Below are 25,982 nucleotides of genomic sequence, written 5' to 3' on the forward strand. Positions count from 1 at the left end.
ATCAGCTATACTTGCCTTACTCCAAGGAAGTTGACACGGCTGTCATCCAGGTAGCATGGCCGAGCGGTCTAAGGCGCTGGATTAAGGCTCCAGTCTCTTTGAGGCGTGGTTCAAATCCCACTGCTGCCAGCTTTTGCAGTCAGGAAGTTCATGAAAAGTCGAATTTAATAGTAGATTGTGTTGTGCAAAGAACAATCTTGTGATGATGATCAAATTAGGTAAATCAGTGAGTTTTCAGAAATACCTGAACAGTTTTTGCTATTTAATGGAGCAAGCATTTGCAGTGTCATGGTCGTGGAGTCTAGATGTGCTGGATTAAGGCTGCAGTCTCTTTGGGTGTGTGGGCTTGAATCCCTCTGCTGCCACCTCCACTACCTCTGAGGTTTTCAAATTCTTATCTCATGTAGCTTAATGATTTGCTTACTTTTAAATGAGCTTATCCTTTAATCTTTTCATATGATACTTGTACATTTTGATGTTTAGGAAAAGACAATTCTCAGAATTATTGCTTTGTCCTGTTGGAGAGAGATATGCCCGTTAGCACACATACACTACTTTAAAATAAAATCAGCTATACTTCCCTTACTCCAAGGACATTTTATCGCTTTTCACCCAGGTAGCATGGCCGAGCGGTCTAAGGCGCTGGATTTAGGCTCCAGTCTCTTTGGAGGCGTGGTTCAAATCCCACTGCTGCCAGCTTTTAGTGTTGGGCAAAGAAGCAATCTTGTGACGATTAGCAAATTAGGTAAATCAGTGAGTTTTCAGAAATACCTTGACTGTGTCAGTATGGAATCGAGGAAGCATTTGCAGCAACATGGTTCGTGGGGTCTAGATGTGCTGGTTTAAGGTTGCAGTCTCTTGGGTGTGTGGGTTTGAATCCCGCTGGTGCCACTCTTACTACCTCGGAGGTTTTCAAATTCTTATCTCATGTAGCGTAATGATTTGCTTACTTTTACTGAGCTTATCCTTAATCTTTTCATATGATACTTGTACATTTTGATGTTTAGGAAAAGACAATTCTCAGAATTATTGCTTTGTCTTTTTGGAGAGTGATATGCCCATTACCACACATACACTACTTTAAAATGAAATCAGCTATACTTGCCTTACTCCAAGGAAGTTGACACGGCTGTCATCCAGGTAGCATGGCCGAGCGGTCTAAGGCGCTGGATTAAGGCTCCAGTCTCTTTGGAGGCGTGGGTTCAAATCCCACTGCTGCCAGCTTTTGCAGTCAGGAAGTTCATGAAAAGTCGAATTTAATAGTAGATTGTGTTGTGCAAAGAACAATCTTGTGATGATGATCAAATTAGGTAAATCAGTGAGTTTTCAGAAATACCTGAACAGTTTTGCTATTTAATGGAGCAAGCATTTGCAGTGTCATGGTCGTGGAGTCTAGATGTGCTGGATTAAGGCTGCAGTCTCTTTGGGTGTGTGGGCTTGAATCCCTCTGCTGCCACCTCCACTACCTCTGAGGTTTTCAAATTCTTATCTCATGTAGCTTAATGATTGCTTACTTTTAAATGAGCTTATCCTTTAATCTTTTCATATGATACTTGTACATTTTTGATGTTTAGGAAAAGACAATTCTCAGAATTATTGCTTTGTCCTGTTGGAGAGAGATATGCCCGTTAGCACACATACACTACTTTAAAATAAAATCAGCTATACTTCCCTTACTCCAAGGACATTTTATCGCTTTTCACCCAGGTAGCATGGCCGAGCGGTCTAAGGCGCTGGATTTAGGCTCCAGTCTCTTTGGAGGCGTGGGTTCAAATCCCACTGCTGCCAGCTTTAGTGTGGGCAAAGAACAATCTTGTGACGATTAGCAAATTAGGTAAATCAGTGAGTTTTCAGAAATACCTTGACTGTGTCAGTATGGAATCGAGAAGCATTTGCAGCAACATGGTTCGTGGGGTCTAGATGTGCTGGTTTAAGGTTGCAGTCTCTTTGGGTGTGTGGGTTTGAATCCCGCTGGTGCCACTCTTACTACCTCGGAGGTTTTCAAATTCTTATCTCATGTAGCGTAATGATTTGCTTACTTTTTACTGAGCTTATCCTTTAATCTTTTCATATGATACTTGTACATTTTGATGTTTAGGAAAAGACAATTCTCAGAATTATTGCTTTGTCTTTTTGGAGAGTGATATGCCCATTACCACACATACACTACTTTAAAATGAAATCAGCTATACTTGCCTTACTCCAAGGAAGTTGACACGGCTGTCATCCAGGTAGCATGGCCCGAGCGGTCTAAGGCGCTGGATTAAGGCTCCAGTCTCTTTGGAGGCGTGGGTTCAAATCCCACTGCTGCCAGCTTTTGCAGTCAGGAAGTTCATGAAAAGTCGAATTTAATAGTAGATTGTGTTGTGCAAAGAACAATCTTGTGATGATGATCAAATTAGGTAAATCAGTGAGTTTTCAGAAATACCTGACAGTTTTGCTATTTAATGGAGCAAGCATTTGCAGTGTCATGGTCGTGGAGTCTAGATGTGCTGGATTAAGGCTGCAGTCTCTTTGGGTGTGTGGGCTTGAATCCCTCTGCTGCCACCTCCACTACCTCTGAGGTTTTCAAATTCTTATCTCATGTAGCTTAATGATTTGCTTACTTTTAAATGAGCTTATCCTTTAATCTTTTCATATGATACTTGTACATTTTGATGTTTAGGAAAAGACAATTCTCAGAATTATTGCTTTGTCCTGTTGGAGAGAGATATGCCCGTTAGCACACATACACTACTTTAAAATAAAATCAGCTATACTTCCCTTACTCCAAGGACATTTTATCGCTTTTCACCCAGGTAGCATGGCCGAGCGGTCTAAGGCGCTGGATTTAGGCTCCAGTCTCTTTGGAGGCGTGGGTTCAAATCCCACTGCTGCCAGCTTTTAGTGTTGGGCAAAGAACAATCTTGTGACGATTAGCAAATTAGGTAAATCAGTGAGTTTTCAGAAATACCTTGACTGTGTCAGTATGGAATCGAGGAAGCATTTGCAGCAACATGGTTCGTGGGGTCTAGATGTGCTGGTTTAAGGTTGCAGTCTCTTTGGGTGTGTGGGTTTGAATCCCGCTGGTGCCACTCTTACTACCTCGGAGGTTTTCAAATTCTTATCTCATGTAGCGTAATGATTTGCTTACTTTTTACTGAGCTTATCCTTTAATCTTTTCATATGATACTTGTACATTTTGATGTTTAGGAAAAGACAATTCTCAGAATTATTGCTTTGTCTTTTTGGAGAGTGATATGCCCATTACCACACATACACTACTTTAAAATGAAAATCAGCTATACTTGCCTTACTCCAAGGAAGTTGACACGGCTGTCATCCAGGTAGCATGGCCGAGCGGTCTAAGGCGCTGGATTAAGGCTCCAGTCTCTTTGGAGGCGGGGGTTCAAATCCCACTGCTGCCAGCTTTTGCAGTCAGGAAGTTCATGAAAAGTCGAATTTAATAGTAGATTGTGTTGTGCAAAGAACAATCTTGTGATGATGATCAAATTAGGTAAATCAGTGAGTTTTCAGAAATACCTGAACAGTTTTGCTATTTAATGGAGCAAGCATTTGCAGTGTCATGGTCGTGGAGTCTAGATGTGCTGGATTAAGGCTGCAGTCTCTTTGGTGTGTGGGCTTGAATCCCTCTGCTGCCACCTCCACTACCTCTGAGGTTTTCAAATTCTTATCTCATGTAGCTTAATGATTTGCTTACTTTTAAATGAGCTTATCCTTTAATCTTTTCATATGATACTTGTACATTTTGATGTTTAGGAAAAGACAATTCTCAGAATTATTGCTTTGTCCTGTTGGAGAGAGATATGCCCGTTAGCACACATACACTACTTTAAAATAAAATCAGCTATACTTCCCTTACTCCAAGGACATTTTATCGCTTTTCACCCAGGTAGCATGGCCGAGCGGTCTAAGGCGCTGGATTTAGGCTCCAGTCTCTTTGGAGGCGTGGGTTCAAATCCCACTGCTGCCAGCTTTAGTGTTGGGCAAAGAACAATCTTGTGACGATTAGCAAATTAGGTAAATCAGTGAGTTTTCAGAAATACCTTGACTGTGTCAGTATGGAATCGAGGAAGCATTTGCAGCAACATGGTTCGTGGGGTCTAGATGTGCTGGTTTAAGGTTGCAGTCTCTTTGGGTGTGTGGGTTTGAATCCCGCTGGTGCCACTCTTACTACCTCGGAGGTTTTCAAATTCTTATCTCATGTAGCGTAATGATTTGCTTACTTTTTACTGAGCTTATCCTTTAATCTTTTCATATGATACTTGTACATTTTGATGTTTAGGAAAAGACAATTCTCAGAATTATTGCTTTGTCTTTTTGGAGAGTGATATGCCCATTACCACACATACACTACTTTAAAATGAAATCAGCTATACTTGCCTTACTCCAAGGAAGTTGACACGGCTGTCATCCAGGTAGCATGGCCGAGCGGTCTAAGGCGCTGGATTAAGGCTCCAGTCTCTTTGGAGGCGTGGGTTCAAATCCCACTGCTGCCAGCTTTTGCAGTCAGGAAGTTCATGAAAAGTCGAATTTAATAGTAGATTGTGTTGTGCAAAGAACAATCTTGTGATGATGATCAAATTAGGTAAATCAGTGAGTTTCAGAAATACCTGAACAGTTTTGCTATTTAATGGAGCAAGCATTTGCAGTGTCATGGTCGTGGAGTCTAGATGTGCTGGATTAAGGCTGCAGTCTCTTTGGGTGTGTGGGCTTGAATCCCTCTGCTGCCACCTCCACTACCTCTGAGGTTTTCAAATTCTTATCTCATGTAGCTTAATGATTTGCTTACTTTTAAATGAGCTTATCCTTTAATCTTTTCATATGATACTTGTACATTTTTGATGTTTAGGAAAAGACAATTCTCAGAATTATTGCTTTGTCCTGTTGGAGAGAGATATGCCCGTTAGCACACATACACTACTTTAAAAATAAAATCAGCTATACTTCCCTTACTCCAAGGACATTTTATCGCTTTTCACCCAGGTAGCATGGCCGAGCGGTCTAAGGCGCTGGATTTAGGCTCCAGTCTCTTTGGAGGCGTGGGTTCAAATCCCACTGCTGCCAGCTTTTAGTGTTGGGCAAAGAACAATCTTGTGACGATTAGCAAATTAGGTAAATCAGTGAGTTTTCAGAAATACCTTGACTGTGTCAGTATGGAATCGAGGAAGCATTTGCAGCAACATGGTTCGTGGGGTCTAGATGTGCTGGTTTAAGGTTGCAGTCTCTTTGGGTGTTGTGGGTTTGAATCCCGCTGGCACTCTTACTACCTCGGAGGTTTTCAAATTCTTATCTCATGTAGCGTAATGATTTGCTTACTTTTTACTGAGCTTATCCTTTAATCTTTTCATATGATACTTGTATATTTTGATGTTTAGGAAAAGACAATTCTCAGAATTATTGCTTTGTCTTTTTGGAGAGTGATATGCCCATTACCACACATACACTACTTTAAAATGAAATCAGCTATACTTGCCTTACTCCAAGGAAGTTGACACGGCTGTCATCCAGGTAGCATGGCCGAGCGGTCTAAGGCGCTGGATTAAGGCTCCAGTCTCTTTGGAGGCGTGGGTTCAAATCCCACTGCTGCCAGCTTTTGCAGTCAGGAAGTTCATGAAAAGTCGAATTTAATAGTAGATTGGGTTGTGCAAAGAACAATCTTGTGATGATGATCAAATTAGGTAAATCAGTGAGTTTTCAGAAATACCTGAACAGTTTTGCTATTTAATGGAGCAAGCATTTGCAGTGTCATGGTCGTGGAGTCTAGATGTGCTGGATTAAGGCTGCAGTCTCTTTGGGTGTGTGGGCTTGAATCCCTCTGCTGCCACCTCCACTACCTCTGAGGTTTTCAAATTCTTATCTCATGTAGCTTAATGATTTGCTTACTTTTAAATGAGCTTATCCTTTAATCTTTTCATATGATACTTGTACATTTTGATGTTTAGGAAAAGACAATTCTCAGAATTATTGCTTTGTCCTGTTGGAGAGAGATATGCCCGTTAGCACACATACACTACTTTAAAATAAAATCAGCTATACTTCCCTTACTCCAAGGACATTTTATCGCTTTTCACCCAGGTAGCATGGCCGAGCGGTCTAAGGCGCTGGATTTAGGCTCCAGTCTCCTTTGGAGGCGTGGGTTCAAATCCCACTGCTGCCAGCTTTTAGTGTTGGGCAAAGAACAATCTTGTGACGATTAGCAAATTAGGTAAATCAGTGAGTTTTCAGAAATACCTGGACTGTGTCAGTATGGAATCGAGGAAGCATTTGCAGCAACATGGTTCGTGGGTTCTAGATGTGCTGGTTAAGGTTGCAGTCTCTTTGGGTGTGTGGGTTTGAATCCCGCTGGTGCCACTCTTACTACCTCGGAGGTTTTCAAATTCTTATCTCATGTAGCGTAATGATTTGCTTACTTTTTACTGAGCTTATCCTTGTAATCTTTTCATATGATACTTGTATATTTTGATGTTTAGGAAAAGACAATTCTCAGAATTATTGCTTTGTCTTTTTGGAGAGTGATATGCCCATTACCACACATACACTACTTTAAAATGAAATCAGCTATACTTGCCTTACTCCAAGGAAGTTGACACGGCTGTCATCCAGGTAGCATGGCCGAGCGGTCTAAGGCGCTGGATTAAGGCTCCAGTCTCTTTGGAGGCGTGGTTCAAATCCCACTGCTGCCAGCTTTTGCAGTCAGGAAGTTCATGAAAAGTCGAATTTAATAGTAGATTGGGGTTGTGCAAAGAACAATCTTGTGATGATGATCAAATTAGGTAAATCAGTGAGTTTTCAGAAATACCTGAACAGTTTTGCTATTTAATGGAGCAAGCATTTGCAGTGTCATGGTCGTGGAGTCTAGATGTGCTGGATTAAGGCTGCAGTCTCTTTGGGTGTGTGGGCTTGAATCCCTCTGCTGCCACCTCCACTACCTCTGAGGTTTTCAAATTCTTATCTCATGTAGCTTAATGATTTGCTTACTTTTAAATGAGCTTATCCTTTAATCTTTTCATATGATACTTGTACATTTTTGATGTTTAGGAAAAGACAATTCTCAGAATTATTGCTTTGTCCTGTTGGAGAGAGATATGCCCGTTAGCACACATACACTACTTTAAAATAAAATCAGCTATACTTCCCTTACTCCAAGGACATTTTATCGCTTTTCACCCAGGTAGCATGGCCGAGCGGTCTAAGGCGCTGGATTTAGGCTCCAGTCTCTTTGGAGGCGTGGGTTCAAATCCCACTGCTGCCAGCTTTTAGTGTTGGGCAAAGAACAATCTTGTGACGATTAGCAAATTAGGTAAATCAGTGAGTTTTCAGAAATACCTTGACTGTGTCAGTATGGAATCGAGGAAGCATTTGCAGCAACATGGTTCGTGGGGTCTAGATGTGCTGGTTTAAGGTTGCAGTCTCTTTGGGTGTGTGGGTTTGAATCCCGCTGGTGCCACTCTTACTACCTCGGAGGTTTTCAAATTCTTATCTCATGTAGCGTAATGATTTGCTTACTTTTTACTGAGCTTATCCTTTAATCTTTTCATATGATACTTGTATATTTTGATGTTTAGGAAAAGACAATTCTCAGAATTATTGCTTTGTCTTTTTGGAGAGTGATATGCCCATTACCACACATACACTACTTTAAAATGAAATCAGCTATACTTGCCTTACTCCAAGGAAGTTGACACGGCTGTCATCCAGGTAGCATGGCCGAGCGGTCTAAGGCGCTGGATTAAGGCTCCAGTCTCTTTGGAGGCGTGGGTTCAAATCCCACTGCTGCCAGCTTTTGCAGTCAGGAAGTTCATGAAAAGTCGAATTTAATAGTAGATTGGGTTGTGCAAAGAACAATCTTGTGATGATGATCAAATTAGGTAAATCAGTGAGTTTTCAGAAATACCTGAACAGTTTTGCTATTTAATGGAGCAAGCATTTGCAGTGTCATGGTCGTGGAGTCTAGATGTGCTGGATTAAGGCTGCAGTCTCTTTGGGTGTGTGGGCTTGAATCCCTCTGCTGCCACCCTCCACTACCTCTGAGGTTTTCAAATTCTTATCTCATGTAGCTTAATGATTTGCTTACTTTTAAATGAGCTTATCCTTTAATCTTTTCATATGATACTTGTACATTTTGATGTTTAGGAAAAGACAATTCTCAGAATTATTGCTTTGTCCTGTTGGAGAGAGATATGCCCGTTAGCACACATACACTACTTTAAAATAAAATCAGCTATACTTCCCTTACTCCAAGGACATTTTATCGCTTTTCACCCAGGTAGCATGGCCGAGCGGTCTAAGGCGCTGGATTTAGGCTCCAGTCTCTTTGGAGGCGTGGGTTCAAATCCCACTGCTGCCAGCTTTTAGTGTTGGGCAAAGAACAATCTTGTGACGATTAGCAAATTAGGTAAATCAGTGAGTTTCAGAAATACCTTGACTGTGTCAGTATGGAATCGAGGAAGCATTTGCAGCAACATGGTTCGTGGGTCTAGATGTGCTGGTTTAAGGTTGCAGTCTCTTTGGGTGTGTGGGTTTGAATCCCGCTGGTGCCACTCTTACTACCTCGGAGGTTTTCAAATTCTTATCTCATGTAGCGTAATGATTTGCTTACTTTTTACTGAGCTTATCCTTTAATCTTTTCATATGATACTTGTATATTTTGATGTTTAGGAAAAGACAATTCTCAGAATTATTGCTTTGTCTTTTGGAGAGTGATATGCCCATTACCACACATACACTACTTTAAAATGAAATCAGCTATACTTGCCTTACTCCAAGGAAGTTGACACGGCTGTCATCCAGGTAGCATGGCCGAGCGGTCTAAGGCGCTGGATTAAGGCTCCAGTCTCTTTGGAGGCGTGGGTTCAAATCCCACTGCTGCCAGCTTTTGCAGTCAGGAAGTTCATGAAAAGTCGAATTTAATAGTAGATTGGGTTGTGCAAAGAACAATCTTGTGATGATGATCAAATTAGGTAAATCAGTGAGTTTTCAAGAAATACCTGAACAGTTTTGCTATTTAATGGAGCAAGCATTTGCAGTGTCATGGTCGTGGAGTCTAGATGTGCTGGATTAAGGCTGCAGTCTCTTTGGGTGTGTGGGCTTGAATCCCTCTGCTGCCACTCCACTACCTCTGAGGTTTTCAAATTCTTATCTCATGTAGCTTAATGATTTGCTTACTTTTAAATGAGCTTATCCTTTAATCTTTTCATATGATACTTGTACATTTTGATGTTTAGGAAAAGACAATTCTCAGAATTATTGCTTTGTCCTGTTGGAGAGAGATATGCCCGTTAGCACACATACACTACTTTAAAATAAAATCAGCTATACTTCCCTTACTCCAAGGACATTTTATCGCTTTTCACCCAGGTAGCATGGCCGAGCGGTCTAAGGCGCTGGATTTAGGCTCCAGTCTCTTTGGAGGCGTGGGTTCAAATCCCACTGCTGCCAGCTTTTAGTGTTGGGCAAAGAACAATCTTGTGACGATTAGCAAATTAGGTAAATCAGTGAGTTTTCAGAAATACCTGGACTGTGTCAGTATGGAATCGAGGAAGCATTTGCAGCAACATGGTTCGTGGGGTCTAGATGTGCTGGTTTAAGGTTGCAGTCTCTTTGGGGTGTGTGGGTTTGAATCCCGCTGGTGCCACTCTTACTACCTCGGAGGTTTTCAAATTCTTATCTCATGTAGCGTAATGATTTGCTTACTTTTACTGAGCTTATCCTTTAATCTTTTCATATGATACTTGTATATTTTGATGTTTAGGAAAAGACAATTCTCAGAATTATTGCTTTGTCTTTTTGGAGAGTGATATGCCCATTACCACACATACACTACTTTAAAATGAAATCAGCTATACTTGCCTTACTCCAAGGAAGTTGACACGGCTGTCATCCAGGTAGCATGGCCGAGCGGTCTAAGGCGCTGGATTAAGGCTCCAGTCTCTTTGGAGGCGTGGGTTCAAATCCCACTGCTGCCAGCTTTTGCAGTCAGGAAGTTCATGAAAAGTCGAATTTAATAGTAGATTGGGTTGTGCAAAGAACAATCTTGTGATGATGATCAAATTAGGTAAATCAGTGAGTTTTCAGAAATACCTGAACAGTTTTGCTATTTAATGGAGCAAGCATTTGCAGTGTCATGGTCGTGGAGTCTAGATGTGCTGGATTAAGGCTGCAGTCTCTTTGGGTGTGTGGGCTTGAATCCCTCTGCTGCCACCTCCACTACCTCTGAGGTTTTCAAATTCTTATCTCATGTAGCTTAATGATTTGCTTACTTTTAAATGAGCTTATCCTTTAATCTTTTCATATGATACTTGTACATTTTGATGTTTAGGAAAAGACAATTCTCAGAATTATTGCTTTGTCCTGTTGGAGTAGAGATATGCCCGTTAGCACACATACACTACTTTAAAATAAAATCAGCTATACTTCCCTTACTCACCAAGGACATTTATCGCTTTTCACCCAGGTAGCATGGCCGAGGCGGTCTAAGGCGCTGGATTTAGGCTCCAGTCTCTTTGGAGGCGTGGGTTCAAATCCCACTGCTGCCAGCTTTTAGTGTTGGGCAAAGAACAATCTTCGTGACGATTAGCAAATTAGGTAAATCAGTGAGTTTTCAGAAATACCTGGACTGTGTCAGTATGGAATCGAGGAAGCATTTGCAGCAACATGGTTCGTGGGGTCTAGATGTGCTGTTTAAGGTTGCAGTCTCTTTGGGTGTGTGGGTTTGAATCCCGCTGGTGCCACTCTTACTACCTCGGAGGTTTTCAAATTCTTATCTCATGTAGCGTAATGATTTGCTTACTTTTTACTGAGCTTATCCTTTAATCTTTTCATATGATACTTGTATATTTTGATGTTTAGGAAAAGACAATTCTCAGAATTATTGCTTTGTCTTTTTGGAGAGTGATATGCCCATTACCACACATACACTACTTTAAAATGAAATCAGCTATACTTGCCTTACTCCAAGGAAGTTGACACGGCTGTCATCCAGGTAGCATGGCCGAGCGGTCTAAGGCGCTGGATTAAGGCTCCAGTCTCTTTGGAGGCGTGGGTTCAAATCCCACTGCTGCCAGCTTTTGCAGTCAGGAAGTCATGAAAAGTCGAATTTAATAGTAGATTGGGTTGTGCAAAGAACCAATCTTGTGATGATGATCAAATTAGGTAAATCAGTGAGTTTTCAGAAATACCTGAACAGTTTTGCTATTAATGGAGCAAGCATTTGCAGTGTCATGGTCGTGGAGTCTAGATGTGCTGGATTAAGGCTGCAGTCCTCTTGGGTGTGTGGGCTTGAATCCCTCTGCTGCCACCTCCACTACCTCTGAGGTTTTCAAATTCTTATCTCATGTAGCTTAATGATTTGCTTACTTTTAAATGAGCTTATCCTTTAATCTTTTCATATGATACTTGTACATTTTGATGTTTAGGAAAAGACAATTCTCAGAATTATTGCTTTGTCCTGTTGGAGAGAGATATGCCCGTTAGCACACATACACTACTTTAAAATAAAATCAGCTATACTTCCCTTACTCCAAGGACATTTTATCGCTTTTCACCCAGGTAGCATGGCCGAGCGGTCTAAGGCGCTGGATTTAGGCTCCAGTCTCTTTGGAGGCGTGGGTTCAAATCCCACTGCTGCCAGCTTTAGTGTTGGGCAAAGAACAATCTTGTGACGATTAGCAAATTAGGTAAATCAGTGAGTTTTCAGAAATACCTGGACTGTGTCAGTATGGAATCGAGGAAGCATTTGCAGCAACACTGGTTCGTGGGGTCTAGATGTGCTGTTTAAGGTTGCAGTCTCTTTGGGTGTGTGGGTTTGAATCCCGCTGGTGCCACTCTTACTACCTCGGAGGTTTCAAATTCTTATCTCATGTAGCGTAATGATTTGCTTACTTTTACTGAGCTTATCCTTTAATCTTTTTCATATGATACTTGTATATTTTGATGTTTAGGAAAAGACAATTCTCAGAATTATTGCTTTGTCTTTTTGGAGAGTGATATGCCCATTACCACACATACACTACTTTAAAATGAAATCAGCTATACTTGCCTTACTCCAAGGAAGTTGACACGGCTGTCATCCAGGTAGCATGGCCGAGCGGTCTAAGGCGCTGGATTAAGGCTCCAGTCTCTTTGGAGGCGTGGGTTCAAATCCCACTGCTGCCAGCTTTTGCAGTCAGGAAGTTCATGAAAAGTCGAATTTAATAGTAGATTGGGTTGTGCAAAGAACAATCTTGTGATGATGATCAATTAGGTAAATCAGTGAGTTTTCAGAAATACCTGAACAGTTTTGCTATTTAATGGAGCAAGCATTTGCAGTGTCATGGTCGTGGAGTCTAGATGTGCTGGATTAAGGCTGCAGTCTCTTGGGTGTGTGGGCTTGAATCCCTCTGCTGCCACCTCCACTACCTCTGAGGTTTTCAAATTCTTATCTCATGTAGCTTAATGATTTGCTTACTTTTAAATGAGCTTATCCTTTAATCTTTTCATATGATACTTGTACATTTTGATGTTTAGGAAAAGACAATTCTCAGAATTATTGCTTTGTCCTGTTGGAGAGAGATATGCCCGTTAGCACACATACACTACTTTAAAATAAAATCAGCTATACTTCCCTTACTCCAAGGACATTTTATCGCTTTTCACCCAGGTAGCATGGCCGAGCGGTCTAAGGCGCTGGATTTAGGCTCCAGTCTCTTTGGAGGCGTGGGGTTCAAATCCCACTGCTGCAGCTTTTAGTGTTGGGCAAAGAACAATCTTGTGACGATTAGCAAATTAGGTAAATCAGTGAGTTTTCAGAAATACCTTGACTGTGTCAGTATGGAATCGAGGAAGCATATGCAGCAACATGGTTCGTGGGGTTCGTGGGGTCTAGATGTGCTGGTTTAAGGTTGCAGTCTCTTTGGGTGTGTGGGTTTGAATCCCGCTGGTGCCACTCTTACTACCTCGGAGGTTTTCAAATTCTTATCTCATGTAGCGTAATGATTTGCTTACTTTTTACTGAGCTTATCCTTTAATCTTTTCATATGATACTTGTATATTTTGATGTTTAGGAAAAGACAATTCTCAGAATTATTGCTTTGTCTTTTTGGAGAGTGATATGCCCATTACCACACATACACTACTTTAAAATGAAATCAGCTATACTTGCCTTACTCCAAGGAAGTTGACACGGCTGTCATCCAGGTAGCATGGCCGAGCGGTCTAAGGCGCTGGATTAAGGCTCCAGTCTCTTTGGAGGCGTGGGTTCAAATCCCACTGCTGCCAGCTTTTGCAGTCAGGAAGTTCATGAAAAGTCGAATTTAATAGTAGATTGGGTTGTGCAAAGAACAATCTTGTGATGATGATCAAATTAGGTAAATCAGTGAGTTTTCAGAAATACCTGAACAGTTTTGCTATTTAATGGAGCAAGCATTTGCAGTGTCATGGTCGTGGAGTCTAGATGTGCTGGATTAAGGCTGCAGTCTCTTTGGGTGTGTGGGCTTGAATCCCTCTGCTGCCACCTCCACTACCTCTGAGGTTTTCAAATTCTTATCTCATGTAGCTTAATGATTTGCTTACTTTTAAATGAGCTTATCCTTTAATCTTTTCATATGATACTTGTACATTTTGATGTTTAGGAAAAGACAATTCTCAGAATTATTGCTTTGTCCTGTTGGAGAGAGATATGCCCGTTAGCACACATACACTACTTTAAAATAAAATCAGCTATACTTCCCTTACTCCAAGGACATTTTATCGCTTTTCACCCAGGTAGCATGGCCGAGCGGTCTAAGGCGCTGGATTTAGGCTCCAGTCTCTTTGGAGGCGTGGGTTCAAATCCCACTGCTGCCAGCTTTTAGTGTTGGGCAAAGAACAATCTTGTGACGATTAGCAAATTAGGTAAATCAGTGAGTTTTCAGAAATACCTTGACTGTGTCAGTATGGAATCGAGGAAGCATTTGCAGCAACATGGTTCGTGGGGTCTAGATGTGCTGGTTTAAGGTTGCAGTCTCTTTGGGTGTGTGGGTTTGAATCCCGCTGGTGCCACTCTTACTACCTCGGAGGTTTTCAAATTCTTATCTCATGTAGCGTAATGATTTGCTTACTTTTTACTGAGCTTATCCTTTAATCTTTTCATATGATACTTGTATATTTTGATGTTTAGGAAAAGACAATTCTCAGAATTATTGCTTTGTCTTTTTGGAGAGTGATATGCCCATTACCACACATACACTACTTTAAAATGAAATCAGCTATACTTGCCTTACTCCAAGGAAGTTGACACGGCTGTCATCCAGGTAGCATGGCCGAGCGGTCTAAGGCGCTGGATTAAGGCTCCAGTCTCTTTGGAGGCGTGGGTTCAAATCCCACTGCTGCCAGCTTTTGCAGTCAGGAAGTTCATGAAAAGTCGAATTTAATAGTAGATTGGGTTGTGCAAAGAACAATCTTGTGATGATGATCAAATTAGGTAAATCAGTGAGTTTCAGAAATACCTGAACAGTTTTGCTATTTAATGGAGCAAGCATTTGCAGTGTCATGGTCGTGGAGTCTAGATGTGCTGGATTAAGGCTGCAGTCTCTTTGGGTGTGTGGGCTTGAATCCCTCTGCTGCCACCTCCACTACCTCTGAGGTTTTCAAATTCTTATCTCATGTAGCTTAATGATTTGCTTACTTTTAAATGAGCTTATCCTTTAATCTTTTCATATGATACTTGTACATTTTGATGTTTAGGAAAAGACAATTCTCAGAATTATTGCTTTGTCCTGTTGGAGAGAGATATGCCCGTTAGCACACATACACTACTTTAAAATAAAATCAGCTATACTTCCCTTACTCCAAGGACATTTTATCGCTTTTCACCCAGGTAGCATGGCCGAGCGGTCTAAGGCGCTGGATTTAGGCTCCAGTCTCTTTGGAGGCGTGGGTTCAAATCCCACTGCTGCCAGCTTTTAGTGTTGGGCAAAGAACAATCTTGTGACGATTAGCAAATTAGGTAAATCAGTGAGTTTTCAGAAATACCTGGACTGTGTCAGTATGGAATCGAGGAAGCATTTGCAGCAACATGGTTCGTGGGGTCTAGATGTGCTGGTTTAAGGTTGCAGTCTCTTTGGGTGTGTGGGTTTGAATCCCGCTGGTGCCACTCTTACTACCTCGGAGGTTTTCAAATTCTTATCTCATGTAGCGTAATGATTTGCTTACTTTTTACTGAGCTTATCCTTTAATCTTTTCATATGATACTTGTATATTTTGATGTTTAGGAAAAGACAATTCTCAGAATTATTGCTTTGTCTTTTTGGAGAGTGATATGCCCATTACCACACATACACTACTTTAAAATGAAATCAGCTATACTTGCCTTACTCCAAGGAAGTTGACACGGCTGTCATCCAGGTAGCATGGCCGAGCGGTCTAAGGCGCTGGATTAGGCTCCAGTCTCTTTGGAGGCGTGGGTTCAAATCCCACTGCTGCCAGCTTTTGCAGTCAGGAAGTTCATGAAAAGTCGAATTTAATAGTAGATTGGGTTGTGCAAAGAACAATCTTGTGATGATGATCAAATTAGGTAAATCAGTGAGTTTTCAGAAATACCTGAACAGTTTTGCTATTTAATGGAGCAAGCATTTGCAGTGTCATGGTCGTGGAGTCTAGATGTGCTGGATTAAGGCTGCAGTCTCTTTGGGTGTGTGGGCTTGAATCCCTCTGCTGCCACCTCCACTACCTCTGAGGTTTTCAAATTCTTATCTCATGTAGCTTAATGATTTGCTTACTTTTAAATGAGCTTATCCTTTAATCTTTTCATATGATACTTGTACATTTTGATGTTTAGGAAAAGACAATTCTCAGAATTATTGCTTTGTCCTGTTGGAGAGAGATATGCCCGTTAGCACACATACACTACTTTAAAATAAAATCAGCTATACTTCCCTTACTCCAAGGACATTTTATCGCTTTTCACCCAGGTAGCATGGCCGAGCGGTCTAAGGCGCTGGATTTAGGCTCCAGTCTCTTTGGAGGCGTGGGTTCAAATCCCACTGCTGCCAGCTTTTAGTGTTGGGCAAAGAACAATCTTGTGACGATTAGCAAATTAGGTAAATCAGTGAGTTTTCAGAAATACCTTGACTGTGTCAGTATGGAATCGAGGAAGCATTTGCAGCAACATGGTTCGTGGGGTCTAGATGTGCTGGTTTAAGGTTGCAGTCTCTTTGGGTGTGTGGGTTTGAATCCCGCTGGTGCCACTCTTACTACCTCGGAGGTTTTCAAATTCTTATCTCATGTAGCGTAATGATTTGCTTACTTTTTACTGAGCTTATCCTTTAATCTTTTCATATGATACTTGTATATTTTGATGTTTAGGAAAAGACAATTCTCAGAATTATTGCTTTGTCTTTTTGGAGAGTGATATGCCCATTACCACACATACACTACTTTAAAATGAAATCAGCTATACTTGCCTTACTCCAAGGAAGTTGACACGGCTGTCATCCAGGTAGCATGGCCGAGCGGTCTAAGGCGCTGGATTAAGGCTCCAGTCTCTTTGGAGGCGTGGGTTCAAATCCCACTGCTGCCAGCTTTTGCAGTCAGGAAGTTCATGAAAAGTCGAATTTAATAGTAGATTGGGTTGTGCAAAGAACAATCTTGTGATGATGATCAAATTAGGTAAATCAGTGAGTTTTCAGAAATACCTGAACAGTTTTGCTATTTAATGGAGCAAGCATTTGCAGTGTCATGGTCGTGGAGTCTAGATGTGCTGGATTAAGGCTGCAGTCTCTTTGGGTGTGTGGGCTTGAATCCCTCTGCTGCCACCTCCACTACCTCTGAGGTTTTCAAATTCTTATCTCATGTAGCTTAATGATTTGCTTACTTTTAAATGAGCTTATCCTTTAATCTTTTCATATGATACTTGTACATTTGATGTTTAGGAAAAGACAATTCTCAGAATTATTGCTTTGTCCTGTTGGAGAGAGATATGCCCGTTAGCACACATACACTACTTTAAAATAAAATCAGCTATACTTCCCTTACTCCAAGGACATTTTATCGCTTTCACCCAGGTAGCATGGCCGAGCGGTCTAAGGCGCTGGATTTAGGCTCCAGTCTCTTTGGAGGCGTGGGTTCAAATCCCACTGCTGCCAGCTTTTAGTGTTGGGCAAAGAACAATCTTGTGACGATTAGCAAATTAGGTAAATCAGTGAGTTTTCAGAAATACCTGGACTGTGTCAGTATGGAATCGAGGAAGCATTTGCAGCAACATGGTTCGTGGGGTCTAGATGTGCTGGTTTAAGGTTGCAGTCTCTTTGGGTGTGTGGGTTTGAATCCGCTGGTGCCACTCTTACTACCTCGGAGGTTTTCAAATTCTTATCTCATGTAGCGTAATGATTTGCTTACTTTTTACTGAGCTTATCCTTTAATCTTTTCATATGATACTTGTATATTTTGATGTTTAGGAAAAGACAATTCTCAGAATTATTGCTTTGTCTTTTTGGAGAGTGATATGCCCATTACCACACATACACTACTTTAAAATGAAATCAGCTATACTTGCCTTACTCCAAGGAAGTTGACACGGCTGTCATCCAGGTAGCATGGCCGAGCGGTCTAAGGCGCTGGATTAAGGCTCCAGTCTCTTTGGAGGCGTGGGTTCAAATCCCACTGCTGCCAGCTTTTGCAGTCAGGAAGTTCATGAAAAGTCGAATTTAATAGTAGATTGGGTTGTGCAAAGAACAATCTTGTGATGATGATCAAATTAGGTAAATCAGTGAGTTTTCAGAAATACCTGAACAGTTTTGCTATTTAATGGAGCAAGCATTTGCAGTGTCATGGTCGTGGAGTCTAGATGTGCTGGATTAAGGCTGCAGTCTCTTTGGGTGTGTGGGCTTGAATCCCTCTGCTGCCACCTCCACTACCTCTGAGGTTTTCAAATTCTTATCTCATGTAGCTTAATGATTTGCTTACTTTTAAATGAGCTTATCCTTTAATCTTTTCATATGATACTTGTACATTTTGATGTTTAGGAAAAGACAATTCTCAGAATTATTGCTTTGTCCTGTTGGAGAGAGATATGCCCGTTAGCACACATACACTACTTTAAAATAAAATCAGCTATACTTCCCTTACTCCAAGGACATTTTATCGCTTTTCACCAGGTAGCATGGCCGAGCGGTCTAAGGCGCTGGATTTAGGCTCCAGTCTCTTTGGAGGCGTGGGTTCAAATCCCACTGCTGCCAGCTTTTAGTGTTGGGCAAAGAACAATCTTGTGACGATTAGCAAATTAGGTAAATCAGTGAGTTTTCAGAAATACCTTGACTGTGTCAGTATGGAATCGAGGAAGCATTTGCAGCAACATGGTTCGTGGGGTCTAGATGTGCTGGTTTAAGGTTGCAGTCTCTTTGGGTGTGTGGGTTTGAATCCCGCTGGTGCCACTCTTACTACCTCGGAGGTTTTCAAATTCTTATCTCATGTAGCGTAATGATTTGCTTACTTTTTACTGAGCTTATCCTTTAATCTTTTCATATGATACTTGTATATTTTGATGTTTAGGAAAAGACAATTCTCAGAATTATTGCTTTGTCTTTTTGGAGAGTGATATGCCCATTACCACACATACACTACTTTAAAATGAAATCAGCTATACTTGCCTTACTCCAAGGAAGTTGACACGGGCTGTCATCCAGGTAGCATGGCCGAGCGGTCTAAGGCGCTGGATTAAGGCTCCAGTCTCTTTGGAGGCGTGGGTTCAAATCCCACTGCTGCCAGCTTTTGCAGTCAGGAAGTTCATGAAAAGTCGAATTTAATAGTAGATTGGGTTGTGCAAAGAACAATCTTGTGATGATGATCAAATTAGGTAAATCAGTGAGTTTTCAGAAATACCTGAACAGTTTTGCTATTTAATGGAGCAAGCATTTGCAGTGTCATGGTCGTGGAGTCTAGATGTGCTGGATTAAGGCTGCAGTCTCTTTGGGTGTGTGGGCTTGAATCCCTCTGCTGCCACCTCCACTACCTCTGAGGTTTTCAAATTCTTATCTCATGTAGCTTAATGATTTGCTTACTTTTTAAATGAGCTTATCCTTTAATCTTTTCATATGATACTTGTACATTTTGATGTTTAGGAAAAGACAATTCTCAGAATTATTGCTTTGTCCTGTTGGAGAGAGATATGCCCGTTAGCACACATACACTACTTTAAAATAAAATCAGCTATACTTCCCTTACTCCAAGGACATTTTATCGCTTTTCACCCAGGTAGCATGGCCGAGCGGTCTAAGGCGCTGGATTTAGGCTCCAGTCTCTTTGGAGGCGTGGGTTCAAATCCCACTGCTGCCAGCTTTTAGTGTTGGGCAAAGAACAATCTTGTGACGATTAGCAAATTAGGTAAATCAGTGAGTTTTCAGAAATACCTGGACTGTGTCAGTATGGGAATCGAGGAAGCATTTGCAGCAACATGGTTCGTGGGGTCTAGATGTGCTGGTTTAAGGTTGCAGTCTCTTTGGGTGTGTGGGTTTGAATCCCGCTGGTGCCACTCTTACTACCTCGGAGGTTTTCAAATTCTTATCTCATGTAGCGTAATGATTTGCTTACTTTTTACTGAGCTTATCCTTTAATCTTTTCATATGATACTTGTATATTTTGATGTTTAGGAAAAGACAATTCTCAGAATTATTGCTTTGTCTTTTTGGAGAGTGATATGCCCATTACCACACATACACTACTTTAAAATGAAATCAGCTATACTTGCCTTACTCCAAGGAAGTTGACACGGCTGTCATCCAGGTAGCATGGCCGAGCGGTCTAAGGCGCTGGATTAAGGCTCCAGTCTCTTTGGAGGCGTGGGTTCAAATCCCACTGCTGCCAGCTTTTGCAGTCAGGAAGTTCATGAAAAGTCGAATTTAATAGTAGATTGGGTTGTGCAAAGAACAATCTTGTGATGATGATCAAATTAGGTAAATCAGTGAGTTTTCAGAAATACCTGAACAGTTTTGCTATTTAATGGAGCAAGCATTTGCAGTGTCATGGTCGTGGAGTCTAGATGTGCTGGATTAAGGCTGCAGTCTCTTTGGGTGTGTGGGCTTGAATCCCTCTGCTGCCACCTCCACTACCTCTGAGGTTTTCAAATTCTTATCTCATGTAGCTTAATGATTTGCTTACTTTTAAATGAGCTTATCCTTTAATCTTTTCATATGATACTTGTACATTTTGATGTTTAGGAAAAGACAATTCTCAGAATTATTGCTTTGTCCTGTTGGAGAGAGATATGCCCGTTAGCACACATACACTACTTTAAAATAAAATCAGCTATACTTCCCTTACTCCAAGGACATTTTATCGCTTTTCACCCAGGTAGCATGGCCGAGCGGTCTAAGGCGCTGGATTTAGGCTCCAGTCTCTTTGGAGGCGTGGGTTCAAATCCCACTGCTGCCAGCTTTTAGTGTTGGGCAAAGAACAATCTTGTGACGATTAGCAAATTAGGTAAATCAGTGAGTTTTCAGAAATACCTGGACTGTGTCAGTATGGAATCGAGGAAGCATTTGCAGCAACATGGTTCGTGGGGTCTAGATGTGCTGGTTTAAGGTTGCAGTCTCTTTGGGTGTGTGGGTTTGAATCCCGCTGGTGCCACTCTTACTACCTCGGAGGTTTTCAAATTCTTATCTCATGTAGCGTAATGATTTGCTTACTTTTTACTGAGCTTATCCTTTAATCTTTTCATATGATACTTGTATATTTTGATGTTTAGGAAAAGACAATTCTCAGAATTATTGCTTTGTCTTTTTGGAGAGTGATATGCCCATTACCACACATACACTACTTTAAAATGAAATCAGCTATACTTGCCTTACTCCAAGGAAGTTGACACGGCTGTCATCCAGGTAGCATGGCCGAGCGGTCTAAGGCGCTGGATTAAGGCTCCAGTCTCTTTGGAGGCGTGGGTTCAAATCCCACTGCTGCCAGCTTTTGCAGTCAGGAAGTTCATGAAAAGTCGAATTTAATAGTAGATTGGGTTGTGCAAAGAACAATCTTGTGATGATGATCAAATTAGGTAAATCAGTGAGTTTTCAGAAATACCTGAACAGTTTTGCTATTTAATGGAGCAAGCATTTGCAGTGTCATGGTCGTGGAGTCTAGATGTGCTGGATTAAGGCTGCAGTCTCTTTGGGTGTGTGGGCTTGAATCCCTCTGCTGCCACCTCCACTACCTCTGAGGTTTTCAAATTCTTATCTCATGTAGCTTAATGATTTGCTTACTTTTAAATGAGCTTATCCTTTAATCTTTTCATATGATACTTGTACATTTTGATGTTTAGGAAAAGACAATTCTCAGAATTATTGCTTTGTCCTGTTGGAGAGAGATATGCCCGTTAGCACACATACACTACTTTAAAATAAAATCAGCTATACTTCCCTTACTCCAAGGACATTTTATCGCTTTTCACCCAGGTAGCATGGCCGAGCGGTCTAAGGCGCTGGATTTAGGCTCCAGTCTCTTTGGAGGCGTGGGTTCAAATCCCACTGCTGCCAGCTTTTAGTGTTGGGCAAAGAACAATCTTGTGACGATTAGCAAATTAGGTAAATCAGTGAGTTTTCAGAAATACCTTGACTGTGTCAGTATGGAATCGAGGAAGCATTTGCAGCAACATGGTTCGTGGGGTCTAGATGTGCTGGTTTAAGGTTGCAGTCTCTTTGGGTGTGTGGGTTTGAATCCCGCTGGTGCCACTCTTACTACCTCGGAGGTTTTCAAATTCTTATCTCATGTAGCGTAATGATTTGCTTACTTTTTACTGAGCTTATCCTTTAATCTTTTCATATGATACTTGTATATTTTGATGTTTAGGAAAAGACAATTCTCAGAATTATTGCTTTGTCTTTTTGGAGAGTGATATGCCCATTACCACACATACACTACTTTAAAATGAAATCAGCTATACTTGCCTTACTCCAAGGAAGTTGACACGGCTGTCATCCAGGTAGCATGGCCGAGCGGTCTAAGGCGCTGGATTAAGGCTCCAGTCTCTTTGGAGGCGTGGGTTCAAATCCCACTGCTGCCAGCTTTTGCAGTCAGGAAGTTCATGAAAAGTCGAATTTAATAGTAGATTGGGTTGTGCAAAGAACAATCTTGTGATGATGATCAAATTAGGTAAATCAGTGAGTTTTCAGAAATACCTGAACAGTTTTGCTATTTAATGGAGCAAGCATTTGCAGTGTCATGGTCGTGGAGTCTAGATGTGCTGGATTAAGGCTGCAGTCTCTTTGGGTGTGTGGGCTTGAATCCCTCTGCTGCCACCTCCACTACCTCTGAGGTTTTCAAATTCTTATCTCATGTAGCTTAATGATTTGCTTACTTTTAAATGAGCTTATCCTTTAATCTTTTCATATGATACTTGTACATTTTGATGTTTAGGAAAAGACAATTCTCAGAATTATTGCTTTGTCCTGTTGGAGAGAGATATGCCCGTTAGCACACATACACTACTTTAAAATAAAATCAGCTATACTTCCCTTACTCCAAGGACATTTTATCGCTTTTCACCCAGGTAGCATGGCCGAGCGGTCTAAGGCGCTGGATTTAGGCTCCAGTCTCTTTGGAGGCGTGGGTTCAAATCCCACTGCTGCCAGCTTTTAGTGTTGGGCAAAGAACAATCTTGTGACGATTAGCAAATTAGGTAAATCAGTGAGTTTTCAGAAATACCTTGACTGTGTCAGTATGGAATCGAGGAAGCATTTGCAGCAACATGGTTCGTGGGGTCTAGATGTGCTGGTTTAAGGTTGCAGTCTCTTTGGGTGTGTGGGTTTGAATCCCGCTGGTGCCACTCTTACTACCTCGGAGGTTTTCAAATTCTTATCTCATGTAGCGTAATGATTTGCTTACTTTTTACTGAGCTTATCCTTTAATCTTTTCATATGATACTTGTATATTTTGATGTTTAGGAAAAGACAATTCTCAGAATTATTGCTTTGTCTTTTTGGAGAGTGATATGCCCATTACCACACATACACTACTTTAAAATGAAATCAGCTATACTTGCCTTACTCCAAGGAAGTTGACACGGCTGTCATCCAGGTAGCATGGCCGAGCGGTCTAAGGCGCTGGATTAAGGCTCCAGTCTCTTTGGAGGCGTGGGTTCAAATCCCACTGCTGCCAGCTTTTGCAGTCAGGAAGTTCATGAAAAGTCGAATTTAATAGTAGATTGGGTTGTGCAAAGAACAATCTTGTGATGATGATCAAATTAGGTAAATCAGTGAGTTTTCAGAAATACCTGAACAGTTTTGCTATTTAATGGAGCAAGCATTTGCAGTGTCATGGTCGTGGAGTCTAGATGTGCTGGATTAAGGCTGCAGTCTCTTTGGGTGTGTGGGCTTGAATCCCTCTGCTGCCACCTCCACTACCTCTGAGGTTTTCAAATTCTTATCTCATGTAGCTTAATGATTTGCTTACTTTTAAATGAGCTTATCCTTTAATCTTTTCATATGATACTTGTACATTTTGATGTTTAGGAAAAGACAATTCTCAGAATTATTGCTTTGTCCTGTTGGAGAGAGATATGCCCGTTAGCACACATACACTACTTTAAAATAAAATCAGCTATACTTCCCTTACTCCAAGGACATTTTATCGCTTTTCACCCAGGTAGCATGGCCGAGCGGTCTAAGGCGCTGGATTTAGGCTCCAGTCTCTTTGGAGGCGTGGGTTCAAATCCCACTGCTGCCAGCTTTTAGTGTTGGGCAAAGAACAATCTTGTGACGATTAGCAAATTAGGTAAATCAGTGAGTTTTCAGAAATACCTGGACTGTGTCAGTATGGAATCGAGGAAGCATTTGCAGCAACATGGTTCGTGGGGTCTAGATGTGCTGGTTTAAGGTTGCAGTCTCTTTGGGTGTGTGGGTTTGAATCCCGCTGGTGCCACTCTTACTACCTCGGAGGTTTTCAAATTCTTATCTCATGTAGCGTAATGATTTGCTTACTTTTTACTGAGCTTATCCTTTAATCTTTTCATATGATACTTGTATATTTTGATGTTTAGGAAAAGACAATTCTCAGAATTATTGCTTTGTCTTTTTGGAGAGTGATATGCCCATTACCACACATACACTACTTTAAAATGAAATCAGCTATACTTGCCTTACTCCAAGGAAGTTGACACGGCTGTCATCCAGGTAGCATGGCCGAGCGGTCTAAGGCGCTGGATTAAGGCTCCAGTCTCTTTGGAGGCGTGGGTTCAAATCCCACTGCTGCCAGCTTTTGCAGTCAGGAAGTTCATGAAAAGTCGAATTTAATAGTAGATTGGGTTGTGCAAAGAACAATCTTGTGATGATGATCAAATTAGGTAAATCAGTGAGTTTTCAGAAATACCTGAACAGTTTTGCTATTTAATGGAGCAAGCATTTGCAGTGTCATGGTCGTGGAGTCTAGATGTGCTGGATTAAGGCTGCAGTCTCTTTGGGTGTGTGGGCTTGAATCCCTCTGCTGCCACCTCCACTACCTCTGAGGTTTTCAAATTCTTATCTCATGTAGCTTAATGATTTGCTTACTTTTAAATGAGCTTATCCTTTAATCTTTTCATATGATACTTGTACATTTTGATGTTTAGGAAAAGACAATTCTCAGAATTATTGCTTTGTCCTGTTGGAGAGAGATATGCCCGTTAGCACACATACACTACTTTAAAATAAAATCAGCTATACTTCCCTTACTCCAAGGACATTTTATCGCTTTTCACCCAGGTAGCATGGCCGAGCGGTCTAAGGCGCTGGATTTAGGCTCCAGTCTCTTTGGAGGCGTGGGTTCAAATCCCACTGCTGCCAGCTTTTAGTGTTGGGCAAAGAACAATCTTGTGACGATTAGCAAATTAGGTAAATCAGTGAGTTTTCAGAAATACCTGGACTGTGTCAGTATGGAATCGAGGAAGCATTTGCAGCAACATGGTTCGTGGGGTCTAGATGTGCTGGTTTAAGGTTGCAGTCTCTTTGGGTGTGTGGGTTTGAATCCCGCTGGTGCCACTCTTACTACCTCGGAGGTTTTCAATTTCTTATCTCATGTAGCGTAATGATTTGCTTACTTTTTACTGAGCTTATCCTTTAATCTTTTCATATGATACTTGTATATTTTGATGTTTAGGAAAAGACAATTCTCAGAATTATTGCTTTGTCTTTTTGGAGAGTGATATGCCCATTACCACACATACACTACTTTAAAATGAAATCAGCTATACTTGCCTTACTCCAAGGAAGTTGACACGGCTGTCATCCAGGTAGCATGGCCGAGCGGTCTAAGGCGCTGGATTAAGGCTCCAGTCTCTTTGGAGGCGTGGGTTCAAATCCCACTGCTGCCAGCTTTTGCAGTCAGGAAGTTCATGAAAAGTCGAATTTAATAGTAGATTGGGTTGTGCAAAGAACAATCTTGTGATGATGATCAAATTAGGTAAATCAGTGAGTTTTCAGAAATACCTGAACAGTTTTGCTATTTAATGGAGCAAGCATTTGCAGTGTCATGGTCGTGGAGTCTAGATGTGCTGGATTAAGGCTGCAGTCTCTTTGGGTGTGTGGGCTTGAATCCCTCTGCTGCCACCTCCACTACCTCTGAGGTTTTCAAATTCTTATCTCATGTAGCTTAATGATTTGCTTACTTTTAAATGAGCTTATCCTTTAATCTTTTCATATGATACTTGTACATTTTGATGTTTAGGAAAAGACAATTCTCAGAATTATTGCTTTGTCCTGTTGGAGAGAGATATGCCCGTTAGCACACATACACTACTTTAAAATAAAATCAGCTATACTTCCCTTACTCCAAGGACATTTTATCGCTTTTCACCCAGGTAGCATGGCCGAGCGGTCTAAGGCGCTGGATTTAGGCTCCAGTCTCTTTGGAGGCGTGGGTTCAAATCCCACTGCTGCCAGCTTTTAGTGTTGGGCAAAGAACAATCTTGTGACGATTAGCAAATTAGGTAAATCAGTGAGTTTTCAGAAATACCTGGACTGTGTCAGTATGGAATCGAGGAAGCATTTGCAGCAACATGGTTCGTG

At 41.3% G+C, this 25,982-nt stretch overlaps 40 non-coding genes across 40 annotated transcripts; all 40 read left to right on the plus strand.

The window, feature by feature from the left end:
- Window positions 1-1,139: 1,139 nt before the first annotated feature.
- Window positions 1,140-1,221, plus strand: TRNAL-AAG (transfer RNA leucine (anticodon AAG)). The gene has a single exon. It is a non-coding gene; the product is annotated as a tRNA-Leu (tRNA).
- A 485-nt stretch (window positions 1,222-1,706) lies between these two features.
- On the plus strand, window positions 1,707-1,788 carry TRNAL-UAG (transfer RNA leucine (anticodon UAG)). Its single transcript has one exon. It is a non-coding gene; the product is annotated as a tRNA-Leu (tRNA).
- A 1,009-nt stretch (window positions 1,789-2,797) lies between these two features.
- TRNAL-UAG (transfer RNA leucine (anticodon UAG)) lies at window positions 2,798-2,879 on the plus strand. Its single transcript has one exon. It is a non-coding gene; the product is annotated as a tRNA-Leu (tRNA).
- A 1,012-nt stretch (window positions 2,880-3,891) lies between these two features.
- On the plus strand, window positions 3,892-3,973 carry TRNAL-UAG (transfer RNA leucine (anticodon UAG)). The gene has a single exon. It is a non-coding gene; the product is annotated as a tRNA-Leu (tRNA).
- A 444-nt stretch (window positions 3,974-4,417) lies between these two features.
- TRNAL-AAG (transfer RNA leucine (anticodon AAG)) lies at window positions 4,418-4,499 on the plus strand. Its single transcript has one exon. It is a non-coding gene; the product is annotated as a tRNA-Leu (tRNA).
- Window positions 4,500-4,985: 486 nt separating this feature from the next.
- On the plus strand, window positions 4,986-5,067 carry TRNAL-UAG (transfer RNA leucine (anticodon UAG)). Its single transcript has one exon. It is a non-coding gene; the product is annotated as a tRNA-Leu (tRNA).
- A 443-nt stretch (window positions 5,068-5,510) lies between these two features.
- TRNAL-AAG (transfer RNA leucine (anticodon AAG)) lies at window positions 5,511-5,592 on the plus strand. The gene has a single exon. It is a non-coding gene; the product is annotated as a tRNA-Leu (tRNA).
- A 485-nt stretch (window positions 5,593-6,077) lies between these two features.
- Window positions 6,078-6,160, plus strand: TRNAL-UAG (transfer RNA leucine (anticodon UAG)). Its single transcript has one exon. It is a non-coding gene; the product is annotated as a tRNA-Leu (tRNA).
- A 1,013-nt stretch (window positions 6,161-7,173) lies between these two features.
- On the plus strand, window positions 7,174-7,255 carry TRNAL-UAG (transfer RNA leucine (anticodon UAG)). Its single transcript has one exon. It is a non-coding gene; the product is annotated as a tRNA-Leu (tRNA).
- Window positions 7,256-7,700: 445 nt separating this feature from the next.
- TRNAL-AAG (transfer RNA leucine (anticodon AAG)) lies at window positions 7,701-7,782 on the plus strand. The gene has a single exon. It is a non-coding gene; the product is annotated as a tRNA-Leu (tRNA).
- Window positions 7,783-8,268: 486 nt separating this feature from the next.
- On the plus strand, window positions 8,269-8,350 carry TRNAL-UAG (transfer RNA leucine (anticodon UAG)). Its single transcript has one exon. It is a non-coding gene; the product is annotated as a tRNA-Leu (tRNA).
- Window positions 8,351-8,792: 442 nt separating this feature from the next.
- Window positions 8,793-8,874, plus strand: TRNAL-AAG (transfer RNA leucine (anticodon AAG)). Its single transcript has one exon. It is a non-coding gene; the product is annotated as a tRNA-Leu (tRNA).
- A 485-nt stretch (window positions 8,875-9,359) lies between these two features.
- On the plus strand, window positions 9,360-9,441 carry TRNAL-UAG (transfer RNA leucine (anticodon UAG)). Its single transcript has one exon. It is a non-coding gene; the product is annotated as a tRNA-Leu (tRNA).
- A 445-nt stretch (window positions 9,442-9,886) lies between these two features.
- On the plus strand, window positions 9,887-9,968 carry TRNAL-AAG (transfer RNA leucine (anticodon AAG)). Its single transcript has one exon. It is a non-coding gene; the product is annotated as a tRNA-Leu (tRNA).
- A 1,015-nt stretch (window positions 9,969-10,983) lies between these two features.
- TRNAL-AAG (transfer RNA leucine (anticodon AAG)) lies at window positions 10,984-11,065 on the plus strand. The gene has a single exon. It is a non-coding gene; the product is annotated as a tRNA-Leu (tRNA).
- Window positions 11,066-11,549: 484 nt separating this feature from the next.
- On the plus strand, window positions 11,550-11,631 carry TRNAL-UAG (transfer RNA leucine (anticodon UAG)). The gene has a single exon. It is a non-coding gene; the product is annotated as a tRNA-Leu (tRNA).
- A 443-nt stretch (window positions 11,632-12,074) lies between these two features.
- On the plus strand, window positions 12,075-12,156 carry TRNAL-AAG (transfer RNA leucine (anticodon AAG)). Its single transcript has one exon. It is a non-coding gene; the product is annotated as a tRNA-Leu (tRNA).
- Window positions 12,157-13,175: 1,019 nt separating this feature from the next.
- TRNAL-AAG (transfer RNA leucine (anticodon AAG)) lies at window positions 13,176-13,257 on the plus strand. Its single transcript has one exon. It is a non-coding gene; the product is annotated as a tRNA-Leu (tRNA).
- A 485-nt stretch (window positions 13,258-13,742) lies between these two features.
- Window positions 13,743-13,824, plus strand: TRNAL-UAG (transfer RNA leucine (anticodon UAG)). The gene has a single exon. It is a non-coding gene; the product is annotated as a tRNA-Leu (tRNA).
- Window positions 13,825-14,269: 445 nt separating this feature from the next.
- Window positions 14,270-14,351, plus strand: TRNAL-AAG (transfer RNA leucine (anticodon AAG)). The gene has a single exon. It is a non-coding gene; the product is annotated as a tRNA-Leu (tRNA).
- Window positions 14,352-14,835: 484 nt separating this feature from the next.
- On the plus strand, window positions 14,836-14,917 carry TRNAL-UAG (transfer RNA leucine (anticodon UAG)). Its single transcript has one exon. It is a non-coding gene; the product is annotated as a tRNA-Leu (tRNA).
- A 1,011-nt stretch (window positions 14,918-15,928) lies between these two features.
- Window positions 15,929-16,010, plus strand: TRNAL-UAG (transfer RNA leucine (anticodon UAG)). The gene has a single exon. It is a non-coding gene; the product is annotated as a tRNA-Leu (tRNA).
- Window positions 16,011-16,455: 445 nt separating this feature from the next.
- Window positions 16,456-16,537, plus strand: TRNAL-AAG (transfer RNA leucine (anticodon AAG)). The gene has a single exon. It is a non-coding gene; the product is annotated as a tRNA-Leu (tRNA).
- A 483-nt stretch (window positions 16,538-17,020) lies between these two features.
- On the plus strand, window positions 17,021-17,102 carry TRNAL-UAG (transfer RNA leucine (anticodon UAG)). The gene has a single exon. It is a non-coding gene; the product is annotated as a tRNA-Leu (tRNA).
- Window positions 17,103-17,546: 444 nt separating this feature from the next.
- On the plus strand, window positions 17,547-17,628 carry TRNAL-AAG (transfer RNA leucine (anticodon AAG)). The gene has a single exon. It is a non-coding gene; the product is annotated as a tRNA-Leu (tRNA).
- Window positions 17,629-18,112: 484 nt separating this feature from the next.
- On the plus strand, window positions 18,113-18,194 carry TRNAL-UAG (transfer RNA leucine (anticodon UAG)). Its single transcript has one exon. It is a non-coding gene; the product is annotated as a tRNA-Leu (tRNA).
- Window positions 18,195-18,640: 446 nt separating this feature from the next.
- TRNAL-AAG (transfer RNA leucine (anticodon AAG)) lies at window positions 18,641-18,722 on the plus strand. Its single transcript has one exon. It is a non-coding gene; the product is annotated as a tRNA-Leu (tRNA).
- A 486-nt stretch (window positions 18,723-19,208) lies between these two features.
- Window positions 19,209-19,290, plus strand: TRNAL-UAG (transfer RNA leucine (anticodon UAG)). The gene has a single exon. It is a non-coding gene; the product is annotated as a tRNA-Leu (tRNA).
- Window positions 19,291-19,736: 446 nt separating this feature from the next.
- Window positions 19,737-19,818, plus strand: TRNAL-AAG (transfer RNA leucine (anticodon AAG)). The gene has a single exon. It is a non-coding gene; the product is annotated as a tRNA-Leu (tRNA).
- Window positions 19,819-20,303: 485 nt separating this feature from the next.
- Window positions 20,304-20,385, plus strand: TRNAL-UAG (transfer RNA leucine (anticodon UAG)). The gene has a single exon. It is a non-coding gene; the product is annotated as a tRNA-Leu (tRNA).
- A 445-nt stretch (window positions 20,386-20,830) lies between these two features.
- Window positions 20,831-20,912, plus strand: TRNAL-AAG (transfer RNA leucine (anticodon AAG)). The gene has a single exon. It is a non-coding gene; the product is annotated as a tRNA-Leu (tRNA).
- Window positions 20,913-21,397: 485 nt separating this feature from the next.
- TRNAL-UAG (transfer RNA leucine (anticodon UAG)) lies at window positions 21,398-21,479 on the plus strand. The gene has a single exon. It is a non-coding gene; the product is annotated as a tRNA-Leu (tRNA).
- A 445-nt stretch (window positions 21,480-21,924) lies between these two features.
- Window positions 21,925-22,006, plus strand: TRNAL-AAG (transfer RNA leucine (anticodon AAG)). Its single transcript has one exon. It is a non-coding gene; the product is annotated as a tRNA-Leu (tRNA).
- Window positions 22,007-22,491: 485 nt separating this feature from the next.
- On the plus strand, window positions 22,492-22,573 carry TRNAL-UAG (transfer RNA leucine (anticodon UAG)). Its single transcript has one exon. It is a non-coding gene; the product is annotated as a tRNA-Leu (tRNA).
- A 445-nt stretch (window positions 22,574-23,018) lies between these two features.
- On the plus strand, window positions 23,019-23,100 carry TRNAL-AAG (transfer RNA leucine (anticodon AAG)). Its single transcript has one exon. It is a non-coding gene; the product is annotated as a tRNA-Leu (tRNA).
- Window positions 23,101-23,585: 485 nt separating this feature from the next.
- TRNAL-UAG (transfer RNA leucine (anticodon UAG)) lies at window positions 23,586-23,667 on the plus strand. Its single transcript has one exon. It is a non-coding gene; the product is annotated as a tRNA-Leu (tRNA).
- A 445-nt stretch (window positions 23,668-24,112) lies between these two features.
- Window positions 24,113-24,194, plus strand: TRNAL-AAG (transfer RNA leucine (anticodon AAG)). Its single transcript has one exon. It is a non-coding gene; the product is annotated as a tRNA-Leu (tRNA).
- A 485-nt stretch (window positions 24,195-24,679) lies between these two features.
- On the plus strand, window positions 24,680-24,761 carry TRNAL-UAG (transfer RNA leucine (anticodon UAG)). The gene has a single exon. It is a non-coding gene; the product is annotated as a tRNA-Leu (tRNA).
- Window positions 24,762-25,206: 445 nt separating this feature from the next.
- On the plus strand, window positions 25,207-25,288 carry TRNAL-AAG (transfer RNA leucine (anticodon AAG)). The gene has a single exon. It is a non-coding gene; the product is annotated as a tRNA-Leu (tRNA).
- Window positions 25,289-25,773: 485 nt separating this feature from the next.
- Window positions 25,774-25,855, plus strand: TRNAL-UAG (transfer RNA leucine (anticodon UAG)). Its single transcript has one exon. It is a non-coding gene; the product is annotated as a tRNA-Leu (tRNA).
- The last annotated feature ends 127 nt before the right edge of the window (window positions 25,856-25,982 follow it).

This window comes from Anomaloglossus baeobatrachus, chromosome 5 (genome assembly GCF_048569485.1).
Source record: "Anomaloglossus baeobatrachus isolate aAnoBae1 chromosome 5, aAnoBae1.hap1, whole genome shotgun sequence".
Classification (NCBI taxonomy): Eukaryota; Metazoa; Chordata; class Amphibia; order Anura; family Aromobatidae; genus Anomaloglossus; species Anomaloglossus baeobatrachus.